Genomic DNA, 7,568 nt, shown 5'->3' on the forward strand with positions numbered 1-7,568 from the left:
GATAAATACTGATCCACTATCAGAAGCCCCATAGATTGCCCAGGTCTCCTGACTGGACACCCACATTCAGGGAGTATCGGTCAGTCCTATAATGGTTTTCCAGTTATCAGTCTGAAGTTCATAAGCTCCCCCTTGTACTGGTCAGCTATTTCTGTGAGTTTCTAGCGCTGGTCTTGACCACTTTGCTCATCTCTTCTCCCTCTTGCAACCAGATTTCTCGAGTTCCGGCACAGTGCTTAGTTGTGCGTATCTGCTTCTGCTTCCTTCAGCTACTGGATGAAGGCTCTAGGATGCCATATAAGGTAGTCAGCAATCTCATTATTGGGGAAGGGCATTGAATGTAGCCTCTTCACTATTACTTAGATTGTTAGTTTGTATCATTCCTGTACATACCTGAATATTTCCTTGAGCAGATTTCTCTTTAAACCTATAATGGCTCCCTTCATTATGGTATCTCTTTCTTGCTCTCCTATTCTTCCCTTGACTCAACCTTCCTGCTCACTCATGTCTTCTCCTCTCCTCCTCCTCTCTCTCCCTTCATCTTTCTCCTAACTCCCTCTACCCCCCGTGCTCCCATTTGCTCAAGAGATCTTGTCCCTTTTACCTTTACCAGGGGACCATATATGTCTGTCTTGTTTCCTAGATTCTCTGGTGGTATGGATTGTAGGCTGGAAACTTTTTCTTATGTCTAAACCATATGAGTGAGTACATACAGTGTTTGTCTTTTTCAAGACTGGGTTGCTTCACTTAAGATTGTTTCTTTTCTACTTCCTTCTATTTGCCTAGTAAATACAAGATTCCATTATTTTCCCCTCTGAGTAGTATTCCATCTGTAAATGTACCACATTTTCTCCATTCATTCTTCATTTGAGGGTATCTAGGTTTCTTCCATGTTCTGGCTATTACAAACAATGCTGCTTTGAACATAGATGAACAGATGTTGTCTTTGTGGTATGAATTTGAATTCATTTGGGTATATGCCTAAAAGTGGAATTGCTGGAACTTGTGGTAGACTGAGTCCTATTTTCCTGAGGAACCACCATAATGATTTCCAAGGTGGCTATATTAGTTAAAGCAGGAGGAGTGTTCCCCTTTTTCACATTATCTCCAGCATAGACTGTCTTTGGTGTTTTTTATTTTAGCCATTCTGACAGGACCAAGATGGTATATCAGAGTTGTTTTTATTTGTATTTCCATTATGGATAAGGATGTTGAGTACTTTCTTAAGTGTCTTTCAGTCATTTCAGATTCCTCAGTTGAGAATTCTCCATTTAGTTGTTCTATACCCCACTTTTAATTGGATTATTTGGTGTTTTGGTGACTAGCTTCTTGAATTTTTTGTATATTTGGAAATCAGCCCTCTGTCAGTTGTGGGGTTGATGAATATCTTTTCCCATTGTGTGTGGTGCTGTTTTGTCTGGTTGACTGTGTATTTTGCCTGCAGAATCTTCAGTTTGAGGAGGTCCCATTTATTAATTGTTGATCTCAGTGTCTGTGCTACTGGTGTTCTGTTCAAGAAGCATCTTCCATACCAATTCATTCAAGGGGACCGCCAACTTTTCTTCTAAGAGATTCAGTGTGGCTGGATTTATGTGAGGAAAAAAATTTTAAAATGAAGAGCACATTCCTGGACTGACCAGTCAAAAGAGCACAGTAATTGCTCTAAATTCATATACAAATAAACAATACTAGGTAGATTCAGTAGGTTACATTTATATATACAAATGTGATTGTGTGTGTGTGTAGCAGTAATAATTTTAGAATCATGAGTTTGAGGGTAGAAGGGCGTGTAAGGATTTGGAGGGAAGAAGGGGTGGGGTAGAAATGATGGGAATGCAGTACTCACCTTTGAGATTATTAAGAAAACAAATGAGAGTGGGTAAATACAGATTTCTGTGGACCCTTTCTAGACCTACAACTCCCTCTAAGTTATGATAATATGACCTTTATGTTTCCCAAATTTGCTTCATTACTAACCATTATCAAAAATATGTTTTGTATAAAGTCTAGTCCCTGCTAGTGAATCATTCACTAAAGGGAGGTTCAGAATGTCTATATTTTCTCACCAGCATCTCTACTTAGATTTCTCAGGCTAGTTTCAATGAAGCCTTTATTTCCCTACCCAGACAGGTCTCCCCAGGATCACTCTGTTGAACTGAGACTATCACAGTTGTAATGTTTATGTTCATTCTTTTGGGTGCTTCTTCTCCAGAAGGGGAGTACTAATATGTATAGCCTTTAGGAAGTGGGGGGTCTACCTAGCAAAGGTAAGAATTCAAAGGCATATTTAGGATTTGTTCTTGATGCTTTCTTGTTTCCTTAGTCAGCCATGTTGCTACCAGCCACCACCGCATTATCCAGACACCATGGACTGAACCACTTTGCCATGCCTTCCATTCTGTCTTAGACTGTAGCAGCCTATTGATACCATGGGCCAAAATAAACTTCTCCTCCCCTAAGTTGACTCTGCAATGTATTTTGGTAACAGAGAAGCAGAATAATACAAAGCATTAAACTCTAGTCATTGATCATTATTACCATCATTGCCCAATAATCTAATGTGGACCTCTCATTATATTTTGATCTACTCTATACCCCAAATTTAACCTCTTCTCATTTTTCTATGCACAAAGGATAACACAATCACACTTCATAATGCATTGCCTCTCAAGATGGAGAAGAGATTTCTCTTCAAGAATGTGTTACGTTATAGATCCTTCTCTCAAGCAGCAATGGCTCCATGTCATGAATCTATGACTCTTTCCTCATTAAATCATAGTGATGGCATTACTCATTTCAACAAGTATATTATTTTAGTTAGCATTCAAGTAATTTTGGGAAAATGTGCTACACATTTCTTCTCTCTGAGAAGCAGTATTCATTTTCTCTTGGTCTCAGGGAAGTCTTAAACCACAAAAAAATCATTGATGACTCCAAAGATTTATTCATTTGTGCTAAGTCTATTGATTTATAGTGCTAATTTAAGATAGTGAGATTTTAAAACTGTATAAATATATTTAAAAATTCTAATAAATATATGTATGTATGTATTAGCATAGTCTGCTGCTTTTTCTACTATAACAAAATCTTACAGGCTGATTAGATTATAAACAATAGAAGACAATTTCCCCAAAGTTCCAAGGTCAGGGTGTCAACACAGTCTAATTCTGGAGATTGATTACATCTTCAGAAAGTTTTATTATATATAGACTCACAAGAAAGTTAAGGTCTTCACTAAACTTTTAAAAGAGCAACTTTGTGAGTTATACCTTTTATGATGTAATTATATACTAGAGGCCACACTGCTCAGCACTATCACTTTAGGGAGAGAGGCTACCACTCCTCCTCCGTTTCTGTTCAGGAAAGGGCAGGTCTCTTATGAATATCAACAAAAGGTGGCATATCAAGGTGCAGTAAGACTAAGTGTTTATTGTGGGGTGGGAAGACAGGGGGGAATGGGGAAGAGACTAGGAGAGGGAGAGAAGAGAAATTGCAGCCAAGATATAAAATAAATAAGTAAAGTAAATAAAAGAAGTTATATACCTAAGAAATTTGGGAGACGTATAAATATCTAAGATCAGGGACTGTAGTCATATAAATGATCTTTATGAAAAGGAACAATGATGATGTGAGTGTGGCATTGTTTTACACTTTTTTTCTCTAATGTCATTCTTGTTTCAATAAAAAGACAATTGGCCTTTATATCTACTTCTACATAAATCATTCTGGTTAAGGAAAAATTTGACCACACATGGAAGGACCATGCTGTTCTGGTACGATATATGGAAACCTCAGCCTGCCCTAGTTTTTTCTTCAAGAACCTCTGTTGTAGGGAAAAAAATAAGAGAGCATTAACTCCTATAAAATCCTGTGTTAAAAACAGATTAACAAAGCAGATCTCTTAAACACACTTTAACCCAGCTATTATTATGTCCTCTATTGGGACTGCAAGGTTATTGCCCCTAAGGAATGCCAATGCAGAACTTGAATTACAAATCTTTGTTAAGGTTCATACATGCTCATGTTTGGAGTGTTTCTTCCCAAGCTTTGCATCTATTTAAAGGCTACTTAAAACCGTTAGGAAGTGGGGCCTGTCTAGTGAAATCAAGGTACTACCCAGATCTCTGTTTTCTGCTTTGCCACCATATAAACAAGCATCTGCCACATGCCTCTGACCCCATGCATTCTCCCTATCAGGATTGATGAAAATTTCTGATACTATGTGTTAATATAACATCCCATTTACTTACATTGCTCCTGTCAAGTATTTTGTTATAACAGCCAGGAAAATACCTACACATTGTCTTTGTCACTGTTTCATGGATGGCTTTTCACCCCTGAACTGAGGCAACTAGTTTAAAACTGCTGTGCAATGCAGTGGGTGTCTTTCCTTCATCTATATCTTCCTGAGAGGAAATGTCTAATGGAGAAACTGTGCTGCCTTTAGGTCTCTCCACCAATCTCTGTCCCTGGAGAAAATCTGTTCAGCCCCAGTATTTTTCCCTTTTTTTCGTGTACTTCTGCCATCCCCACTCTGTCTTAAGGCCTCTTCACACCCCACATCTCATCACCATGCCCCTTTCTCACTTCCAAATTTCTCTAGATACCCCAATAACAGAAAAATCTAAAATTTAGAAGATAGGTTTACCTACAGGACAAACAAATGTAGTGTTTTAATTTCTGGACTGGATTGCCTACCTTCATTTACTTTCCTTTCCAATTTCTTTCATTTTTCAGCAAATTTCATAATTCCATTTTTTGTCTTTAGAGATGAATAAGATTCCAAAGTATATATGCAACCTCATTTTCCTTAAGGATTCATTTGTTGATAGACATCTAAACAAATTAAATTTCTACACTTCTTGTAAAAAAAATAAAAAGAGCAGCAATGGGTATAGAAGAGTAGTTGTGTCTATAGTAGGATACAGAATCCTTTGGATATGTGCCCAGAAGTGGTAGGATTGGCTAAGATTTGGCTAATATAGTAGTTATATTTCTGCTTTGCTTCTTTTTTGATAAACCTCTACTCTTACATAAACTGACTGCATGAGATTATACTCCCACCAACATATTAAGGGTCCCCCTTTCCCCATATCCAATCCAGTACTTCTTTGTCATTTGATTTCTTGGAGGTAGTCATGTACATAAGGTAAGTTGGAATGTTTAAATACTTTTTTAATATGCATCTCCTTGATGGATAAGGATGATGAAACACATTTCTTATTGTTTGCTAACCATATATGTTTCTTCTTTTAAGAACTCTTTCTCCACTTTCATGAACCATTTTTTAAATGAGTTTATTTTATTGGTATTATTTCTTGAGTTCTTTCACATCAGCCTTTTTTATTTGAGCATTATTTCCACAACATAATCAACACAGAAGCATCTTCAAGTTAAATTTTTATTTATCTGAGAAACAAAACTGCATGTCTAATGAACTAGGATAAGTGAGAGGGAGAGACCCTACCCTGAATGTGTCTGATAGGATGCAATGATCTGATAACCAGGATGAATTAAAAAGATTTGGAAAGAGAGAAAGGCGAGAGAAAACTACTGCCATTTCCTTTTTCACTGGATTCTGTCCTGTAAGTGACATGATCGTTTATGTCACATTGTTTTCTAGAACATGACGAATTAAAGTATTCTGAAACAAGAAAAAAATTAAAGCCTTCTTCTTTTAAGCTTTTGAAATGAGTTTATGATTTTGTGTTGGGCTACATTCACAGCGTCCCTGGGCTCATGTGACTGTGAAGGCCACAGGTTGGATAAGCAAAATGGTGTATTAGGGAAAATTGATCTACTTTAAGAATTAAACATTATGTACCAGAATCTTAGTATAGAGTTTCAATCAGAGAGAGAGAGAGAGAGAGAGAGAGAGAGAGAGAGAGAGAGAGAGAGAGAAGTTCTTGCTGTAACCCACGCTTACTGGGTAGCTAGCTAATCAATCTTTCATTTAAGTCTACAATGCTTTTGTATCATCTTGGGCCTCATAACAGACCCCTGGTTAGCAGCAGCCAGTGCTTGCAGAGATACAAATCAGGTTGATAAGGCATTAGGAAAGGATTATGAAAGCCAGCTTAATTAAAGAAACTTCAATGGGATCATAAATAATCAGTGCAAGTTATTAACTTTTGACAACTACTCATCCGTATTGAGTTTGAATGACTTCTGGCCTATAAAGTCCTTAATCTAATCCTGAGTGGATAAAAAGGTTCAGATAGGAAAATACCCTGTATAATACATTGATTATAATCAACAAATCTCTGAAGCAGAAATCTCTGCAAATGGACCTCAACATACTCTATATTTTCTTATATTCATATCTTTAGTTGTCTTTTTTTTTTTTCAACTTGGCAAGTTCACTGGAAAACTTTAATATACTCTACAAAAACCAGATCAAATGTCACCCTCTTCATAGATTCCACCAAAGATATTCTTGGAACTTTTATTCTTCCTTTGCTTTATTTTCCTTTAATATTTATCATAAAATTAACCTGACTTGGCACTTTAGTCATGTGTTTTCAGCACATATTATCTCTATGTCTCATTCTTCTCACAATGCTTCATATGTCATTCTATAATGGATAAAGCACCAGTTTACTTCTGTTGTCTCCTCTTAGCATTTATTTGTTTATTTCATATCAGTTGCATATGTGCATCTTAAAATATGGTGTCATGGGGGTTGTATATGTGTGTGCATGTATGCATGCACACACACACACACACACACACACACACACACACACACACACACACACAAATATGTAGGCATGCACATAGATACCAGAGATCAACCTCAAGAGCCATTCACATTGGTTTTTAGAAGCAGGGTCTTTCACCACATTACTTGGAGCTCACAGGCTGGGATAGGATGGCTGGACAGTAATCCTCAAAGATCCACCCATCTCTCCTTTGCATCAATGATGAGGTTGCTTCTGCTTGATGGCTTGCTTAATTGTTTGTTGAGTGATCTTTTTATTGTTGTTGTTAATTCTGTTACTTGATTCTCAAACCTATTGCAGATGACAAAAGCATGCATAATGTCAAAAGGCTGAACATGGCTGTAGTTAATTCTTTGTCATTGTTCAATACACTGGCTTGGAGGAAAATTATTTCAAGAGATGTCAGGTACCTTACTGTATCCTTTATACTTCTTAAAGATTTCTTAGGTTAAGTCCCTAACACATGCCCAATGACACCATCTGCCATTAACTTAAGAGGGCTCAACAAACTTTTCCTGGGAAGAGTCCGGGTAATAAATTATTATGCCTTCTAAGCTCATATGATCTCTGTGAGAACTTTTCTCCTCTGTTGTAGCCAAGAAGTAGGAAGACAAGTTATAAATGAATAGATGCAACTATATTTTCTCTGGGACAATAGTTTCATGGCCCTTCCATGCAATGAGGTTAATGAAGAAAATCCTTGAAAGATTTTAACAAACCTAATTAAGATGGAAGAGGGAAAATGACTAAAGGTCCAAAGACATGATAAAAACAATGAAGCCAATAGCTTCAAAGCAGCTGGTACCAAGAATAAAAGAGAAAATAGTAGATAGCAAACAAGAGGAA

The sequence above is a fragment of the Phodopus roborovskii genome, unplaced genomic scaffold (assembly GCF_943737965.1).
Source record: "Phodopus roborovskii unplaced genomic scaffold, PHOROB, whole genome shotgun sequence".
In the NCBI taxonomy this organism is placed as follows: Eukaryota; Metazoa; Chordata; class Mammalia; order Rodentia; family Cricetidae; genus Phodopus; species Phodopus roborovskii.